This window comes from Schistocerca gregaria, chromosome 8 (genome assembly GCF_023897955.1).
Source record: "Schistocerca gregaria isolate iqSchGreg1 chromosome 8, iqSchGreg1.2, whole genome shotgun sequence".
Classification (NCBI taxonomy): Eukaryota; Metazoa; Arthropoda; class Insecta; order Orthoptera; family Acrididae; genus Schistocerca; species Schistocerca gregaria.
In genome coordinates, this window is record NC_064927.1 from 182758037 (window position 1) to 182779941 (window position 21905).

A 21905-nucleotide genomic window follows, 5' to 3' on the forward strand; every position below is an offset into this window, starting at 1 on the left:
TGTCCTACTAACCGGTCCATTCTTCTTGTCACGTTGTGCCATAAACTCCTCTTCTCTTCAATTCTATTCAATACCTCCTCATTAGTTATGTGATCTACCCATCTACTCTTCAGCATTCTTCTGTAGTACGACATTTCGAAAGCTTCTACTCTATTTTTGTCCAAACTATTTATCGTCCATGTTTCACTTCCATACATGGCTACACTCCATACAAATACTTTCAGAAACGACTTCCTGACACTTAAATCTATACTCGATGTTAACAAATTTCTCTTCTTCAGAAACGCTTTCCTTGCCATTGCCAGTCTACATTTTATATCCTCTCTACTTCGACCATTATCAGTTATTTTGCTCCCCAAATAGCAAAACTCCTTTACTATAAGTGTCTCATTTCCTAAACTAATTCCCTCAGAATCACCCGATTTAATTCGACTACAGTCCATTATCCTCGTTTTGCTTTTGCTGATGTTCATCCTCCTTTCAAAACACTGTCCATTCCGTTCAACTGCTCTTCCAAGTCCTTTGCTGTCTCTGACAGAATAACAATGTCATTGGCGAACCTCAAAGTTTATTTCTTCTCCATGGATTTTAATACCTACTCCGAATGTTTCTTTTGTTTCCTATACTGCTTGCTCAATATACAGATTGAATAACATCGGGGAGAGGCTACAACCCTGTCTCACTCCCTTCCCAACCACTGTTTCCCTTTCATATCCCTCGACTCTTATAACTGCCATCTGGTTTCTGTACAGATTGTAAATAGCCTTTCACTCCCTTTATTTTAGCCCTGACACCTTTAGAATTTGAAAGAGGGTATTCAAGTCAACATTGTCACAATCTTTCTCTAAGTCAGCAAATGGTAGAAACGTAGGTTTGCCTTTCCTTAATCTATTTTCTATGATAAGTCGTAAGGTCAGTATTGCCTGACGTGTTCTACATCCACAGAGTGAAAAGTATTTAAACGGACAAAGTCTGGGAGATTGTAGGGACATCAAACCAAATATTTTCCCCTAATGTCAATTTTTTCCCTATGAGGAGTATTTAAACCGGTAGAGGAAGATTTCTCTGGCGGCAAATTAATTAAACCCAGAAACACTTTTCCATTTTTTATGGCCAGGAGACAACACATTAACACAACCCAATTTCAATTACAGTAGATTTTCAAAAATGCCTCCATTGACACGTAAACAAAAGTTACACCGTCGGATCACGTTCTGTCTGACACGGGCGAAAACCACAGGAGAATCGTGAATTGTTCTTGCTTCTGCTACTATCTGGGCAACCAGATCCTCTTCTGATACAACAGGAGTTGCATAAACAAGGTTGCGCATCTCTCCCTACACAAAGTCCAGAGGGAACATATCTGCGGATCGAGCAGGCCATGGTACAGGACCACCTCTGCCAATCCACGTTTCTGGGAACCGTCGGTCCAGGAATCGACACACACCATGTCTGAAATGTGCCGGCGCCCCGTCATGTTGGAACCACATGCGTTGTCTTATAGGGAGCGGGACGTCTTCCAGAAATTCTGGCAATGCTCTGGGTGGATAACTGGTTCCAGGTTGTGGACACGCTGGAGTCGAAAGAAGATGTATGATCTACGCAAGTCTTAACGATTGTTTCTGTCATTTTCACTGATCATTTCAGTGAAGAAATTTGTTATACGAGGGCTGTTCGGAACATAAAGAACGACAGGTCGCGAAATGGAAATCACAGTGAAAATCAAAACTGTTTTATTTACAAGAGTTAGCTACACCTTACAGCTACTTCTCTACAGTCGCCGATCAGACTTAGACATCTGTCGTAGCGTTGCACCAACTTTTGAATCCCCTCGTAATAGAAGACAGCCCACAGTGCTTTTCGACAATTTTGTACTCTGGACTGCAACTCGTTGTCTGTGTCAAAATATTGTCTTCATAGCTAGCGGTTCACTTGATCAGAGATGAATCTCAGGGGTAGCCAATTACAGGCTGTGTTGTGGGTGATCAAACAGTTCCCATCGAAAACGCTGCAGGAGTATCTTCACTGTCGCTGCAGAGGGTGGCCGAGAATTGTCGTGTAGAACGAAACGCATGACAGGTATGTTATGTGGATTGCATAGCTTCAGGCGATAATTTCGAAAACAGTTATTTTTGAAGTATAAAAAATGAAATATTTGCCAACTCATTGATAAAAATGTAACTGTTAGACAACAGAGATGTTTAAAAAAATATTCATCAGATTTTACTAGACTATACATTTTACATGGATAAAAATTGAAGTTTGGGGTGGATTTTAACTTACGCAATGAAATTAAAAATTTCCCTTGGCACCAGTTTAAATGCTCCTTGTCCAGACACTCAAGTACAAAGAGACGTGGGCTGTCCACCTTGTCACGCTCTGGAACAGCTGACTTGCTCTCTCAATCGTTCATTCATTACCCACAGTGTACCCAAACGAGGTTCGTTTTGCATTACCTCCTGCGACAGGTGCAACTCAATTACCACTATGCGGCGTAAGTTTCGTCCATAGAACAGCACTATATCTCCTGCAGCGTTACGGGCGCCTGGATCTCGCATCGCCTTCAAGGTTGCCAGATCTCAAGGTATGCGTTCTTATTATTATTATTTTTTTTTTTTGAAAGTATGGGGCTATGTGATAGAGTACTTCTACGTGCCTCTCTTTTGCAAATCGTCGAATGAATAGCGATGTTGCACAGTGATGACAGTGAATGAAGTAACTCTAGATATAGTCGCAGAAGTGTGGCATGCGTTTGACAATCGTCTGTATGTTTGATTGCTTGAAATTCTGGCTGTCAATAAACACCAATCACAGATACCTGGCTTAATCCCTAATGATCAGATACCCTTATTAAAATAAAAGCAGTTAGTTAATATGTCTCACCATAAGATAATATTAAAGGAATTCCTCGTCCACTCCCTCAAGGCCTTTGCCTACATTCCAAATCATTAAATATTCCCACCAGAGTTACCTTTCACAGTTTTAATAAGTTTATCATACACAAAATACCTAATTTCAGCTGACAGACAGTTATACTTAAGCTGATCTAAAAGACCCTGTTTAGACATTCATCTATAGAGTAGAAGGAGCTACCTACAAAAAGTCTTTCAAACTCTGTCTAAACTGTGGTTTATCGGAAATCAAGTTTTTAATGGTTGCTGCAACTTATTGTGTTCCTGAATATTGGACCCCATTTGGGACCAAGGTAAGTGAATTTAGATCTTTATTTAGATTGTTCTTATTTCTACTATTGGTACTGTGCATTGAGTTACTGGTTGTGTAGGGAAGCAGCCTACTCACGCCTTATAAAATTCACATCAGTCTTTCCATTGTGTGCCAGCCAGTCCGCTGTAACTAGCTCTGACGTCATAAATATTGTGCAATACTTTAAAATGAAGTAAATAACCTGAAACATTTCTAGCATGTCAGGAGTAATACAAAATCAATATGTGTTGGATATCAGTTCAATAACTTTAACCATTTTCAGAAATTTGGATCTTTTTCTGTAAAAATCATTGGCGCAACAGAAAAGAGCTAGAAACTTAAAACATTATATTTAGATTCCTTTTGCATAATAATTTAGTAAAAACAGTATTCTGGATCTCACAAATTAAAATTTTAGTTGAAATTCATGATTTTCTGGTTTTCGTCTTAGAAATTAGGGAAGCAAGATGGATTAAGTAGGCGAATAAATAAAGCTAGGATGTTTAAATTTAAGTAGAAGGGAGATCCGCTTTAATCATAAAAATGTGAGAAGTTTCAACAGAATAACTATAAAACTATAGCTATAGCGTATCTCCAAAGAGCAAGTCTACTGCGTGTAGTGTAATTAAATTAATTCTCTCGCCCAAAATATTTGACTTAGCCACGTCAGATTTTTATTATGATTACTTACTTGTGTGCTGATTGCACACTTAAATTGAAAGCTTCATCGGCCATCAGTAAAGGACGCAATGATTTATTCGATAACTTAAAGTGGAGCATTACTAGCCCAGCGGCTAGTCGGGAGAGAAGATTTAATCAGACGTTCCCTTAGCCGTCGGCACCGTGGCTTTATATGTAAGAAAGCTGCGCGAGAAAAGGAAGGCCTCAGTTTTCTCCAGACGCTGATTAGTGCACCAGCTGTGCCGTGAGTTCCGTTGCGTAGCGTCAGTATAATTGCTATAAACAGCCTCGGATGCCGTAATAAGTTACTCGGGATACGCGTAACCATGAAATCGCTTTCGAGTGAAGTGTTAATTCTGGGATGACTTTAATGATTTATCTTCATTTTGCGTATGTCCTATTTCCACGTGCCACCGAAGAACAGACATTCTACCATTATGTAGTGTGGTGTTTGATGAACATTATCATCAAATTATGGCGAGCATTCACTTAAACATTTAATTTGAACAGTTATAGTTTCATCGGTGCATTAGACTCTGAACTGCTCTGGTAGTTGGATTGTATGGATTCCTTTTGGTCTGTGACTTTCAGAATATGGTGAACATTTTAGAGAGAATGGTTTTTGATTATGAATCCCAGACAATCTCCTAATTCCTCAGAGCTATAAGCTGTAGCTATAAATGTATTTCTCAGATGAAGTGAACACTACGAATTCTATTTACAGGCTTCACGTTTTGCTAATCACTTTCTGGTTGCCAATATTGTAGTTAGAGAGCCAGTGTTGAGAACGGCAAACAACATCATTAAATAAATAATAGGAACATTAACAATTATTCCACCCGCCGCCCCACAGTTGGAATTAAAAATATAACACTTGCAACAATTTTCATTAATGAACAAATACACTGAGAAGAACTGGTTAGAATACAAAGTTCCTTGAAGTCATTGTTCTTGAATTTACACAACAAATCAGTCTTATTACACGATATTGCACGCAAAAACTTTTACTCAGTTTGACAAGCTACTCTAAAATATGACCCGTATGACATAATAGAATGAAAGTAAGCAGAGTATGCAAGTTTTTCTGTGTATATCCGACACTGGACATAGCTGGTAGACGTGATGGAGACGTGCAGATAAACAAATGATTACAATTTCAAAAAATTGGATGATTTATTCAAGAGAAAAAGCTTCACAAACTGAAGAAGTCAGTAACATGTTGATCCGCATCTGGCCGTTTTACAAGCAGTTATTTTGGCTTGTCAGTGATTGATAGGATTGTTGGATGTCCTCTTGTGGAATATCATGCGAAATTCAGTTGATTTGGTGCTTTAGGTCGTTAGAGGCCGAGCTGGTTGGAGGACGCTGGCCATTATGCTACAAACGATCTCAGGTGGGGTGGGATCCGTTGACATTGCTGGGCAAGGAGGTGTTTGGCAAAAACGAAGACAAGCAGTAGAAACTATCGCTGTGTGCGAACGGATATTATCTTGTTGAAATGTAAGACCTTGACGGCCTGCCAAGAAGGGCAATAAAATGTGGCATAAAATATCGTCATCGCAACGTCGCGCTGTAAGAATGTCGCGGATGGCACTCAAAGGGGTTCTGCTATGAAATGGAAGAGCACCCTGGAGCATCTGTTTTCGAACTGTATGGTGAGCGACAGTCAGTTTGGTATCCCACCGCTCTCCGTGGCGTCTCCAGACGCGTCTTTGCCGTTCATTGGGGCTCAGTTCAAAACCGCACTCATCACTGAAAACAACTCTACTCGCCAGTGATATTCCATGCTGAACAATCCCTACATCACTGCGAGCCACCAGTTGCATTTCCGATCGATGATAATGATGAAACCGGGGCTCTGAGAGCCTGTCTGACAATTGCTCGACGTTCTATCGTCATTCCAGGTCGATCACTTCCTACTTGACGGTGTGTTCGGCCGTGGGTTACCCATTGCTGCCAACATCATCGAACAGCGGCTTGACTCCAGTTCAAATGTCGAGAGGTTCGCCGATTACTGCAACCGCATTATTTGAGCTCAACGACACTTCTTCTCTCAAATGCTAACATCTGCGTATATTGTTGCCCGTCTTCGAGGCATAGTTACTATCCACCTGAGTACACGGAATGAAATTCGCAAAGACTATGTGTCCTGGTATTGACATATGCCTTGTTTACTATCCGTGTCAACTGCTCGGTGAAATTGCATTGCCACGTCAAACATTCATCCATCGGTTGCGTATACTATTTTGCATTTTCCGTCAATACCTACATGAATATCAGTTTGTGCCCAATTTGCCTAACTTTTTTCTGTCTTAGAATGTATTTATATCGTGATAAGTCTTGCAACTAAGAGTTTCAAGTTGTCCCCAGTAAAAGAATTTAGCATTATTTCGGAGGTCGCCTTGTGTCACTACCACTTATAAATCTGTAATCATCCCAGTCGATTGTATGATTAGAGGTATCTTCAGTGACGACGGTGTGACTGGGAAACATACGTATCAGAGAGTTGAAGTTTTTTCAAGATTTTTGGGAATGAGTGTGGTGGTCGATAAAAACATCAGGTCGCAAGTTCATGTTCACCCTTGAGACTAAGTCCTGTCCAACAATCTCGCATATAGTTCTGTTTATATATATACGGATTTGTATTTCTTGTCTGCTGCGACAAATACACAAATTCCATTTCTTATTAGCTTGTTCTTTCTTTATATTCTTACATTAAATGTCCCTGCTGTCATTTTCGAATTCTAGATAGCTTTCTGTAGCTAGAATATTACGATCTTAACTTCTTTTTAGGACTGTTTCAGACCCTGAGGTATTATTGCCAAAGCTTCGACACTTGATTACTGAGATTATAATCTTCTTATCTGAGCGGACCGTCCGTTTCTTTGTGTCGTACAGTATTACTTCGGGATCTCCTACAGCTGTTATCGTGAGGAGCAAATGAATAGTTGCCTCCGTTAAATAGTTGTTACTTGCCCTCCACGCACTTTCAGCCACATGTGCAGCAGCCTACGATGTGCAGTGCACGCATGATCCAAAATTCTAATGAGTCTGTTTAGCAGAGATGTCCACCATCAATGTAGCCAGGCATAAAAATGTAGAATGGTGTAGCACAATTGATGGACTCACTTCCTCACCCCGTACACAAAAGCCTAGATACGCTTGCAGTTATGCACGCAGAGTGATTTTTTTTTACGGCTGTTTCAAGTCGTGGCTATCGAAATAACACTCTCCAAAACTATTCATACACACAAAAGTTCTTCACTCACTGTTGCCTGTTCCGCCCCATCGGTAAGTCTGTTTTCCTTTGAGCACCTCACATTCCTTAATTCCCGTATTTTCTAAACGATTTATTTTGTCTAATGATGGTGTTTCTGACTTCTTTGAATTCTAATGGTGTCACGACTTAATAAAACCTTAACTGGTACAACTTAATGATCATGTCTGTCATGTGCTACGTAAACGAATGTTGTTAGGCATGTTTCTACATCTGAAAGATGAAGTCTATTGAAATATCGCGATAGTCGCGTAGTAGCGCCACATTAAGGATGCATATCAGGTTTGCTTTAAATGCGCGCCGTAACGGTCGTGAGCTTTAGTTACCGTTGACGTTGAACATGGTGATTTGACGTTAGTCAAGAATACCCTTAAGGTGAGAGAGACGGAATTATCAACAACTCACTGGGTTGAAACGACGTCGTTTAATAGTGCTAAGAGAAGATGGGCGTTCCTTCTGCGGTACTGTAGGATAACTTGGCAGGAATGTAGACCCTATTGTAAGTAGACTGTTTAGGTTTTTTTATTTGTAACGCCACCGCCACGTAGCGCTCTGTATGAAAATCACTGGCTGTGCTGTGTGCAGTCTGTGGCTGGTTGGCATTGTTGCAATATTCGCCATTGTAGTGTTGGGCAGCGGCAGCTGGATGCTAACAGCGCGTAGCGTTGCGCAGTTGGAGGTGAGCCGCCAGCAGTGGTGGACGTGGGAGACAGATGGCGGAATTTTGAAATTTGTACGAATTGGTGTCATGAACTGATATCTATATTATGACTATTAAGGTAAATACATTGTTTGTTCTCTATTAAAATCTTACATTTGCTAACTGTGCCTATCAGTGGTTAATGACTTCCGTAGTTTGAATCTTTTAGTTAGCTGGCAGTAGTGGCGCTCGCTGTATTGCAGTAGTTCGAGTAACGAAGATTTTTGTGAGGTAAGTGATTTGTGAAACATATAGGTTAATGTTAGTCAGGGCCATTCTCTTGTTGGGATTACTGAAAGTCAGATTGCGTTGCGCTAAAAAAAAATATTGTGTGTCAGTTTGAGCACTGTCGTGTATAAATTTTTCTAAGGGGAAGTTTCATATGTCGACCCTTAGCCGAGGATACCTCACTGGAATCTTCTGATTTTTTTCTTGTAGTTTGTGTAGTTAGTGTAGCCTTTGTTTATTGCTAGCGCATAATTGTAGAGAGAATTTCCTTTGTAGTTGCAGTCTTTCATTGTTGTACAGTAAAACAGGTGTGGCACGCATTTAAATTTGCACCAAGTATTTAACAGTTGCGCTTGCAATTAACTAGTTATTATTTCCAGTGCTATGTTAATGTGTTTTCTTATTTTTGCTCTTCAAATTGTTCTTTTCTGTGTTATCGTGTGAAATATTGTGACAATAATGGCGTGTGAAAAACGTAATACTAGGCTCCAAAGTAAACTGAGAAATGACAGTGAAGACGAAAGCAGTGTGTTAGTGCCACCATTTAATGAATCAATTAATGTTCAGAGTAGTAATTTGGTAATTGTACATAGGGAAATGGAGCGGGCTGCAACCAATGGTGTAGACAGTGAAACAATTAGTGAACAGGGAAGCATTATCGATCGATCGGTCGGCAACCGCTCGCCTCAGGAGTCCGAAATGACAGGACACGTTCTTGCAAATACTGTAGATTCAGGTTTTGCGTCCTCGCCGGTTTCTCAAATAAGTCAAGACACATTTTCTGTTTTTCAAACTGCGAATATTGCCGGTTCAAATGTGTTGCCGAATAGCACTAAGGAACATGTTTCAGACACCAGTGCACTGTTATTACAATTAATGCAACAAATGGGACAAAAGCTTCAAAAGTTAGACACAATGGAATAAAATCAGAGACAAACACAGCAAAAGCTTCAAAAGTTAGACACAATAGAACAAAATCGGAGACAAACACAACAAAAGCTTCAAAAGTTAGACACAATGGAACAAAATCTTTGAAAGTTAGACACAATGGAACAACACCAGAGACAAGCACAGCAACAGTTGGACACAATGGAACATAATCTTCAAAAGTTAGACACAATGGAACAAAATCTTCGGAAGTTAGACACCACACTTGAACAAACACGTGAAGATTTAACTACTGAGTTACATAACATTGAATCGAAATGTCAAAAAATCTGTAATGACGTAAAAACACAAATCTGTGAGCATTTTCAACCTATTTTTTCGCGGCATGAAAACGCATTACAGAATCACGAAGCAGCCATAAAAGAACTGCAAACTATAGTTCGTGAATATCACAACACCCTGCAAGCTAAAATTGACTCAGTTGCATCCACCGATTCGGTTACACAACTTGCAAAAACTCAAGAGAACTTAAAGGACACAGTAGATACTCTGAAAATTTGTTCAGAAAGACACATGGAGCAAATTAGTTCACTATCTGTAAAGTAGCCGAACTTTCAGATCAGTTCACTAACTAATCTACAAAGGTAGATGATGATCTGAATGACACAAAACCTGTAGCCTTCTCTGACACTGAAGAGTAGGAACAAATTAGAAAATTCGAACAGAAACAAAATCAAATCAACACACACTACAAAAGAGAAATGCGGGAAGTACAAGATCAGTTGGCTCAAGTAATACAAGAATTACATATTTCAGAGGACACTCGCGCCCCAGTATGGGAAGAGGGACATAGAAATACAGAACAACCACAAAATAATGACACAGGACATTTCGGAAATCATGAAAGAAATTGACAAGGTAAACCGAATTTTGAGGTGGAACCGCCGAAACGACGTAACAATGACCGACATGCGACTCGCTGACATGATGATTTTGGCTATAAACTTTTCATTACTGCACGTAAATTCAAAACATTTAAGAATTCCTGCAACGACATTCATCCACAAGCGTGGCTCCATCAATTCTCTCATTGTTTTCCTCCCAACTGGTCATTAGAGCACAGATTAGAATTTATTTGTGGCTACTTGGAGAATGAACCAGCTGTAAGAATGCGATCGGTCATTCACGATTGTCACAGTGAAGGAGAATTTTATCATGCCTTCCTCTCAGCATATTGGTCTCAAGCTACACAAGACCGAGTAAAACATAGCATCATGATGATGAAACACTTTGAACAATCTGAATTTTCCAGTCTCGTCAAATATTTTGAAGACATGTTACATAAGAATCAATATCTTTCAAATCCATATACCCATTCAGAACTCATCCGCATTTGCAAAATGAAATTGCCTGAACATTTAAGGAATGTTATTTTGGCAGGGCGTTGCAAAGACGCACATTGAAGCTTTCCAGGGACTCTTACAAGAATTAGAAATTGACACAGACAGTCGCGCAATGCGAAAAGAGGAAAACAATCACTACAGTTCACATCCGTCACAATTCCGTGACGACAGAAACAATAACTGGACACGACAAGTCTATTCTTACAACGCAAATCATGACCAAAACAGACACCACCCATATGACAACCACTGGCGGAGTAATAATAGTTACAGAGAAAGATCGCATTTCAGTAGTAATGACTATCACAGAGACAATCAGAGAAACAGACAATATGGAAACCAAAATAATTATTATCAAGGGAGACAGAATAACTTAAGACGCAACGGTCCAGCGCGCAGTTACGATTCAGGGAGAAACTCTCCACCACGTGACCGACAAGAAAGAAACTATGGAATCTACCGACATGACCACAGACGATATCATCGTAATGACAGACCTGAATTTCATCAGAACTGGCGGGGTTCAAACAGGTCTGGGCCCTCTCGGCAAGGTGAATTTTTAGAAGGCAGGTCTCCTAATCCCAATAACGACGCGCCCCAACAAAGAAACAGACAATGCATATGCACCACAGGCAGCCACGTGCGCCGGCTGGATCAGAGAAAAATAACATAGACGCTAACCTTGAGAACAATTTTAGCATTCTTTAGCGACGTATACCACATGATAATTGCTTTGAAGTTGAAAGTCTGCGAACTATAAAGGGTAAAAGATTGCACCAAATTTCACATGCAAAACCGTTTATTGAAAGATAATCTGCTTTATAACTTAGTCTCTGCCATAAAATTTTTCACATTATGTCACTAGTATACTTTGTCAGACTTAGAAACTGTTAACATGCAACAATGTTTTGAAGTTCACTATCCAGTCTAGAACCTAGGGAACATACTTAAACAGAAATTACAAATGCATTGTTATAGTGAACAGATGACACAGTGTTGTTATTTGTACATTCTTTCTTTTTAATTGCACGATTACGTAACGACTACTTAGAACATATACTGGTGCTGCTAATGAGATTTTAATGCAACATTTTGGTTTCTTGAAAATACATTCTAGATTTAAAGTACTTTCTGAGAGATACCAGATGACATAGTGGTTAGTTTATTTCACAGCTACACGATTTTATCACGACGCTACTAATGAGTGACAATTTACAATGTTGCTTTTGCACTGTATCTGTTTTATATCTGCACAGTTTTTCTGTATTATTCTGGAAAGTAAAACAGATTTTAGTAGTAACTTTGTGGTATAGCTACAATGAGACAGCCTTTTCTGTAGCACAACAATACGTTACAGTACAGTACTTACTTCATCACAGCAATAAGCGTAGTGACTACGATATCTATACGCAAAGCATTTCACTTTGGTTTATCATGAGGTAAGTACATTGACTTCTGTAGAACTTAGCTTTGGGAGGACGATAACTACGACACTTCCACAGAGAGTATCTTACAACACGTTTAGCGCTACAGTACGCGTATTTGAGTGACTAATTTTGTACTTGAAACATTTATTTTTAAAGATATTTGAAATACAATGATACAAAGGTTTTCCGTGATACATTTCATTCCATTGCTGTAATCTGTAACACGTGAGGACATAACTACATTAATCCTCAGGGGGGTACACGCCTACTTTGTGTACCATGTGTGTGGCAAGCACAAGGAGCCCTAGCTAATGTGGTATTTGCTTATACAACTTTACACATCGGTACCATATTTCTCTAACACATAAATTACACAGCTATCTGATCATTTAACTGAGAGAAACAAACATTTATTATACTACATCAGTGACAGATGTTTACGTAATTACACAGTTGGACAACTTCACACTTACGAAATTGTACTGTACTGTGTGAACTGTTCATACTTTTTCGGAACCATTGTGATACTACGAGAGCTTTGAATGACATAATTCGGTATGAGATCATGATTTTCAAATTACGTTTCAGGTAGCTGACACTATTGACATGAGCAGAGAATTTTTTTTAGGTTTTGAAATTATTGGAAGAAGCTACGACGATTTTGAGATTTGGCTGAGGTTTTATGATGTTATGATGACGATGTGTATTACGCTGTTGCGGTATGTTTATGATCAATAAGCTGATGCTATATGAGTTATTTGATTATGCTACGTATCTTTGTGATGAAATATTGAAGAAGTGTCGACGAATAATGTAAGGAATAATGAGTAGTGGTTAGGGACTCTGGTTTATGAAAAACGTGGTTGGAAACCCAGAATCGTACTTTAAGAGTTATGAAATGTATGTAAATGCGTGAATGTATTACAATGCCGACGGAACTTCTTTGGACACTATTATATTTAAAGGATTTTGTTTCTACAGATTTGTAACGCAAGTTCTCAATCTGTGAAAATATTTTTATATGAGACTGCCACTGTAGCGGAAACTGGTGTCGTAAATATTTCGGTATGAAAGGTAAGTGACCGTGACGTAATGCGTCGTGGGCACCCAGCTGTGCGATAGTCGCCTGGGAAAAAATCCATTAGTGTGTGCCTTTCAGAGGCACAGGTAAAAAAAAGGCCATTATCCTCGCTATTGACATTCCTTTGTAGAAAGCATAGTAAATACGACACCCACAAACTTGAAAACATGATTACACTGTAGAGTTCTTAATTTATGATATTTACTGAAATGAAATGATGAGAAACATTCCATGTCTATTGTCTTGCTAGTTGAAAGATTGTTTACTACACTATGAAACGCCATATGGCTAGTGAATGACGTTTCACGCCTTGCTTTGCCTATTTTGTTTAATATCTAGTTTATATCTGCACTGCAGCATTGGTTACTATAAAATTTTATAGATGTACTAATATAAATATTTTATGCCTACAGATCCAGTAAATAATAACTTTATGATGCACTTAAAAAGAAAAAAAACGAAGGAGCTCAAAAAGACATTTCCCTTGACAGGAATTTCAAAAATAATTTTTTTACGATTTGGTAACTTATCTGCTAGCGTATGTTCTCGTGATGCATCGCTCTAGTGTTAAGATGTGACATAGGTATTAAACATTTTTACTGTAATATTTTTTTCTGCTTGTGGGTTTGTCATGTTTAGATATAAGTTATTACATCTACTGCTGCTTGCTTTGCCAATTTCTATTTTTTTGTGATTGCTGTTTGTATTAATTGTTTTGTGCTGCTGCATTGCCTCGTCCCTTAGGTTAGCATCTGAGCTCAGTAGGTTTAAGTTAGCTTAAGAGGGGGTAGACTATATAAGAAACTAACTATGATGAATTGGAAAAAAAAGCATTCAGAAGCTATAAGAAAATGGTTTGGCCAAAAAATTAGTTACAGTGGAGGAAAACTATTTTTAAAAGAGGATGAGAACAGAATACAGAAAGCATGCTTGGATAGGATTTTTTTTGGCTGGAGCAAATGTTGAAATAAGAGGGGCGATCTATGGAATGAAGTTTTGGGTTGGACACCAGTACCAAATGTTACCCTGAAAACAAACCCTGTCCTTTCCTTTTGTGTTATCCCACTATGTGTTTGTGTACCGTTGTGTATTTATTTTCTTCCTGTCTCTGTGTACTGTTTCATAGAATTTTTTCTGTTCTAATACTAAGCTACATTCACTATGATGAGGAATACTGTTATCCTCAAATATAATTTGCATCAATAATATGTCATTTACTTTGTAAAGATGTTTAGACATTATTTATTCTATTTTGTTTTAATGCTCATGTGTGAAGTTGATGTTTCGAAATTTATTCTGATTTTTTATGTATGTGCTCTTGTCATAATTACTGTAACACTGATGTATATGTTATTTCGATTCTTTTGTAAAGCCTGTATTACTGCAAATGTTATCTGTACTATTATGTTCTTTAATGATATATTTTGTACCTTTGTTATTGTATTCTCATGTTATAAAATTGTAATTGACACCTGTTCATCAAATTAAGTAACTTGTATGTTACATTTCACTGCACAGATTTCTGTTGGTCATAGTATATGGACAATATGTGAGAAGTAGGGACTGATAGTGTTTGCACATGTGTTAATAATTCAGTAAGGGACTGGATAACAGCATTGCTGGTTCTAAGGACATTTCAAAAACAATTTTTGTGAGTGCACAAGTGGTAGTTATGGACTTGCTATATTATCCGCAAGACTCTTCAATGGTGATTGTGCGCCTGCACAGTCAAACAGATGGCTGCTGGCCATCTCTACAAGGACTACAGTGGGTCTACACCTTTGATGACCCACCAATACCATTATTTCTACAAGGACTGCAGTGGGTCTGCACCTCTGGTGGCCCACCAATACCGTAATCTCTACCTGGACTACAATGGGTCTACTCTGTCACGACCTACCTACCAATATTCTTTAAAACTTCGACTGACTCTGTTGTGGGTTTGATCTGTTGTGGCCCATTACCTGTCTGCATGTCAAGAGTCAGCACTGTCTTTCCGTTGGAAGGACAACACTACTTCTTCAAGACTGCATGGAAATCCACTACTTCCCTGTGCATTTTCTTTTACTACTCAGACTTTGAGAAAAATACTGCCATTTTACTTTGATGAATGATCAGGACTGTCTTTATGGACTGTAAGAAAATTTTAGCTTTTGACCAACATTGTGTCGCTAAGTGTGTGCATTTCATTTCTTTGTTATTGTAGTTGTGAAAATATTTTCAAATCTGTATTGGCCACTGCCCAAAACAATTTGTAAATTTTTTGTGGGGAGCATGGGGGCTATGTAAGTAGGCTGTTTAGGTTTTTTTATTGGTAACGCCGCCGCCACGTAGCGCTCTGTATGAAAATCACTGGCTGTGCTGTGTGCAGTCTGTTGCTGGTTGGCATTGTTGTAATAATCGCCATTGTAGTGTTGAGCAGCGGCAGCTGGATGCTAACAGCGCGTAGCGTTGCGCAGTTGGAGATGAGCCGCCAGCAGTGGTGGACGTGGGGAGAGAGATGGCGGAATTTTGAAATTTGTACGAAGTGGTGTCATGAACTGATATATATATTATGACTATTAAGGTAAATACATTGTTTGTTCTCTATTAAAATCTTTCATTTGCTAACTGTGCCTATCAGTAGTTAGTGACTTCCGTAGTTTGAATCTTTTATTTAGCTGGCAGTAGTGGCTCTCGCTGTATTGCAGTAGTTCGAGTAATGAAGATTTTTGTGAGGTAAGTGATTTGTCAAACATATAGGTTAATGTTAGTCAGGGCCATTCTCTTGTAGGGATTACTGAAAGTCAGATTGCGTTGCGCTAAAAAAAATATTGTGTGTCAGTTTAAGCACAGTCTTGCACAATTTTTCAAAGGGGACGTTTCACTATGTATGACTACTGTCAGCGATAGTCACGGGAGTGTACGCTCGCAAGATGACCGGACTGTGGACTTGGCGCTACCGAGGACGAAGACCGTTATATTCGGCTTATCTGTAGCTGCAGTTTGGGCAGCATTTGGCATAACAGTGACACAACAAATTGTTACAAATCGGTTACTTGAAGAACAGCCCCGAGCTAGACGCAAAGTAGCTTCATTCCACTGACTCCAAAGCCATCGCCATTTGCGATTTCAATGATGTCAAGCGAGAGCTCGTCTAGATGGCAGAGTAGAGGTCTGTTGTGTTCTCTGATGAAAGCCGGTTCTGTTGCGGCGCCAGCGATGACCATGTTTCGGTGAGAAGGAGGTCAGATGGGCGCCTGCGACCACCTTGTCTGCGGCCTAGACACATTGTACATTGTTACAGTGCGATTTCGTATGGCACCAGGAGCACTCTCGTGGTTATCCAAGGCACCCTAGCTGCAAAATTTTACATTAGTCTGGTGATTCGACCCGTGGCATTCATTAATATCATTCCACAGGGTGTTTTCCATCAGGATAACGCTCTCCTTCTTACCGCTGTTGTAACCCAGCATGCTCTACAGAGCGAAGAAATGTTGCCTTGGTCTGTACTATCACCAATCGAGCACGTATGGGTCATCACTGGACGACAATTCCAGTGTCGTCAACACACAGCATTAACCGTTTCTGTATTGACCAGTCAAGTGTAACATTCATCAACATTCTGTTTGTTAATGTACCAGCATTTCACATTTGCAATGGCTTATCTCGTGCATACAGTCACCTGTGATCTTGCAACGCTTGCAGTGTTAATCACTTAGGTATGTTACACAGACAAATGTCTTCCAGAAGTTACATTACTCTATCTTAATAACTTTTTGGTGTTGCAATTTTTTTCCATCAGCTAGCTGTTAGATTACTAAGAAACTTAGTAGTCCGGCTTCCGTTTTTCTCGAGTGGTGGTATTTCTAATGCAGTCGACCACTCAAAATTTTTTTAATTCCTTAATGTTTCCTACTTTGCTAGCCGTTTCTCCTTATCCACATTCTACTAGCGCACAAAAATTAGTTTATAGGCGTAAGTTTATGAAGTTTCATTTGTATCTTTTCTAAGGTGTCGGTACAAGTTCCCTCCAAATGCTTCGCAGTTTCTAGGAAGTATCTTTCGACGACAGAATTGGATTTTATTTCCCATATTGATGTAATAACTGCTTAAATGCTTTTTGGATGCACAGAGAGTAAGCAAATGTTCGTAATTTTCGAATTAAATAAATTTGGTTAGCCACGTATGAAGAAAGGAATAATGAGTATTAATTCTTGTTTCTTGCTTTCATGTATTGCATCTCTTGCATGTTTTCCTTGTACTCTTTGCTGCAAGATATTTTCTTAGTTCTGTGAGTTAACGAGCATTGCGCTCTCATTTAAATATATGGACGAAAGAGTAAACCTACAGGAAATGTGAAAAGAACCCTGTCATCGAGGACCGTGTGCCACAAAGGGAGCAGATTCTCCACGAAATGGGGAACTTCACAGGCGTCTGTTGTCTACTCAGGCCCCAGCGCTGTACTGTGCGAGTAAGACAGACAAGAACCTATGTCATATGGAAACCCACTGGAACCAGTTTGTGGCCGAGGAGACGTAAGAGTGTTAAAACGCCGGGCCTAAGATTGGCAATAAAGGTAAACTTTTATTAAAACTATTTAACTCTGCAGTGATGCAGGGAATCAAGCCACAGTAATTTTACTCTGTCACCCTCTTTAAATTTTCATGGTGATCCCAATAATACTTGAATACTGATTATATCTATATCTTAGGATTTACTTTTAAAGGAAAATTAATAAGTTTTGTAACAAAGACCTGACTGCTAAAATCTAAACGCTTTGGTCGAGCTTAACGATCGACATTTCATACAGAAGCGCATCATTAAAATGACAAACGTTGTAAATATCAACTCTGTAGCTTTATTTGTTTAACACTTTCGCTGCGGCATCGGTGCAGGCGCGCAACTCTTCAGAGCGGCCCGACAACGTGCGAGTGGGGGCCGGTAACACTCCGAAATGGCAGGTACCGTTCGTAACCGACGCTCCTAAGCACACCTGAGCTACAGGATGATGTCAAGACCTTGTAAAATCTGTAGGGTGATGTTCTATACCGACTTAACGATGACATCTTAGATGCATTACTTCAAATAAGCTTCGACTGTATTGTGGTCATGTTTTGAAGTCTGTTTGCTGTCTGACACCTATAGGGGTCACACAGGCGTCATTAAAATGTTCATTAGCCGCCAATACGAACAATACACGTTCGATAACTGACTACACAAAACAAAAGTTTACACTGCAACTAGACTGAGTAACCGATAGTGAGCGTGGACGCTTATAAACGTCAGCCGCTCTAGCTCATGGCTTGTTGTGACTCTTATAAGCGTCAGCCACAGCGAAAGTGTTAAGAGATACAGTAAATTTAAAGTATCAGTATTTACAGTTAAGCACCATATCATCATTTCCTCCACACAAAACACAATGAACGAAGACAGCATGACACGTTATGGAATCATTAGGTAATAGTATATTTGTTGTAAGGTTTAATGTATAATAGTTACTTTTGTTCTTTATTTATTTATCAGAAAGTACATTGGTGCAACGCTATTTGCCGTGGCATTCGAAGCTAAGAAGGAAATTGTATTGGTTTTATGTAAAAGAATTTAACGTTTTTTTATGTAATGGATATTATTGTTGCTTTATTTAGAACGTGAAAGCAGTCAAGCTTTGATTATTTAAATATGTTAAAATGTAAAATAATCTAGAATAAGCTGCAGCCAATCAGCTGCACGGCTTCAGGAAAGGGAACTGCCTTAGTCAGTTGAGCGACGATATCAGGCGCGCGGGAAACGCGGCCAGGGACGAGCAGAGGGAGTGTTGGTGCAGACGCGCGCCTGGTGTGAACTCTAACTTTTCGCGTAGATAACTAGTATTTCACGTTGAGATTATGAATGATCAAACTGTGTCAAATGGATATGCACTCGAGTGCAACAGTAACTCTAAATACGACCACTTTCGCTGTTAGTTTGCTGAATAAACATTATTCTAGCCAAGTCGAAACTGTGTGACCTACATAATTTATGGGTTGTTAATTTAGTACCAGATATTGTTATTACTGTTATTATATGTTACATTAACTTTGCATTTCGCAAACTTGCCATCAGCCAGACATTTTAACCAAAGGGTCACAAGTGTCTAATTTAGGCCGTGTAATGCGGTACGTGCGGTTCAACCCCTAGACAAGTTTGAGCCAAGACATTTCGACGAAGAGCAACCGCATGTGAGCCCGAACATCGTTGGGATGTTAGCTCGCACTGCTTACTAGCATACGTCGATAGAAACTACGCGGGCTCCTGATTTTTTTTTTTAAATAAAAAAGGTTGCACGCTTCGTCACACTGACCACCATTATTACAGATCCACTTTATCATAGCAACATATACCAAAGGGATAGCTAAAACGTGAATTCCTCGACATATGCTGGCTATGGAAAGAAAATCATCAGAATATTCCAAGAATTATTTATCACTGGGCACATATTTTGAACGGTATATGTGTGATGGGGATACGATATTACCGGATAACTTTGGAAAGGATTACACATAGTCGCGTCCAGATATTGTTAATTCATCAGGTATATAATTTTCTGGTGAGTAAAACGTAATCCTGTATTTTTAAACTATTTATATAATATGTGGATATTTATGCCACTTCTCGTTGATTGTGTGTCATTTAGTACATTTAAACCGAGCAATGTCTTTTACCAACGAACATGTGATACTCGCAAACGACCTAAGTGAAAATATTTTTTCCATGTTACTGGTTTTTTATAATATTTCTGTTTAGTTTGATTTCAGTTACTGATTATTGGTGTGCAGTAAATAATGTAACAGGTTTACTATTAAATGAAGTGTTGAGAAAACTTTTTTGATTGCAGTGCCTTTAAATTTCAACGAATCGTTGTTTTTAGATACATGACCATGTTGTACTTTAGAACATATTTATTTTCACATTTGGGTAAACCTTAGTTTTCCGGAGTAATTTTATTAACTTCAGGATAAGACCGCAGCACATAAAAAGTGAGTGCCATCATTTAAAAATAGAGTAAAAATGTATTAAAATTATATTACAGTGCTGAGTAGAGGCGAAAGTTGAGAAGTGTACCGCTCTCCACTATCACATAAACGACAGGTTGACTGAAGTAAATAGGAATAATTAAAGATGACTCTGAAATACCAACCACAGAGTACATAAAAATAGTCACAATGACAATCACAGTAATGAGATGAATATAACACGTGTGTACTAGACCAATAGAGAGCAATATTGGAAAGGTATAAAAAATGGGGAGTGATACATAAACAGAGTTAACAGTATCGTTGACGATTCTTACGTGGATGGGAATAAGTAAACTAAAACATCTTTGTTAAAAAAACGTAAAATTAAGTATTAATGCAGGGAATATTTGTATATGATAGGAAGAGGATATACCGCGATTTGAAGTACACTGAAAATCTTCTTCTTCTTGTGGATTATCAGCGGCTGGTGCCGTTTCTCCGCCCAAGTTACTATCTTCTTCTCTCTTGACTTTCCTCAACGTTAATATTCCTTTTTCCGTAGCATCCGCCACAACATTGCACCATTTGCTTCTACGCCGACCTCTTTTCCCCTTTTCTTCTGCTAGTATGGTTTCTATTGTACTATCCTATTTGATATCGTCTCTTCATTCATCCTATTCTCACGGCAAAACCACATCAGCTGTTTTGTTGGATGTAGTTAGAGATATCCCTATTCACTTTCATCCTTTGTCGGCTTGCTACTTTTCTCATCCTATCCATCCTAGCACAGACTGAACTTTGTCTTAAGTAATCCATCTCAGTGGCAAACAATTTACTCTTATTTCTTTTGCTAAAGACCCAGACTTCTGCTCCGTATAAAATTACATTCAGGACTGTAGTCTTATACCTTCTCTTCTTCGTTGTTTCTTCCTGTCTTCTTGTTCCACGAAAGAGAGTTCATTGCCCTTATTACAGCTCGTCCTTTGTTAACCCTAACAGTGATTACATCATCGCATGGGCCCTGTTTTTTAAATAACACCCCAAAATATTTTGCCTTTTCCACACCTACATTTACTTCGCCATCTATCTCCAAATTGTTTACTTTTCCCATTCCAACAGGGAACCACTCACACTTCTTCATGTTCATCTTCAGGCAGCCTTATTGAATTCCTCTTAAAGTTTTCTTGCTATATAGCTCAAATGATCTTCATTTTCTGCTAGTATAATCTGGTCATCTGGAAATACATAATAAATATCTTGTTGTTGTCTATTGTCACTCCCATAACCTAGTATTTTCTGTGCCAAGTCTGCAGGATTGCATCTAGATACAGCTTAAAAAGCGTCAGTGACGATACAAATGTCTACTGCAGACCCTTACCTACCTCGAATTCTTCGGTCCAACTATTCCCAATCTTTACTATCGTTGTGTTGTGCTAATATAATTTCATAACAGCATTTAGCAGTCTTTGATCTAACTCTATCTCTTTGAACTTTTCCCGCTGTTTGCTGTTGGGTCCATCATTATGTGCTTTCCGTAGCTCAATCAATGCAACTTGCATGTCCAGCCCAACCTTTGTGCGTTTTCGCATATTAATTTCATTGTGAAGATGTTGTCCTTTACCGATCTTCCCGAATGGAATCCCGCTTGCTCTTCTTGCCACTTGTGAGTTGGTTTTTCCCCGCAAGATCTTTCATTGTTTTCGAGTACAGTCTTCTAACGAAAGAGATAGCTGCCAATCCCCTGTAATTATTTGGGCCATTATGTGACGCTTCCTCACACACCGGTTTCATGTAACATGTTTTCCACCCCAATTAAACATCTTCGCCATTTAATATTCTTCCAGGTAGCCTCCATAGCATCTCCAACAATTGACCAAATTTCACCAGCTCTGGATATATTGATCCATGTCCTGGTGCCTTCTTCGTCTTAGAGCTCCTCGCAGCATGGTGAATAACTTTTATATCTGAGCACCGTAACTATTCCTGTTGCATCAACAATTCACTATTACGTGAAAAATCAGGCCAATTTTCTTGGAATA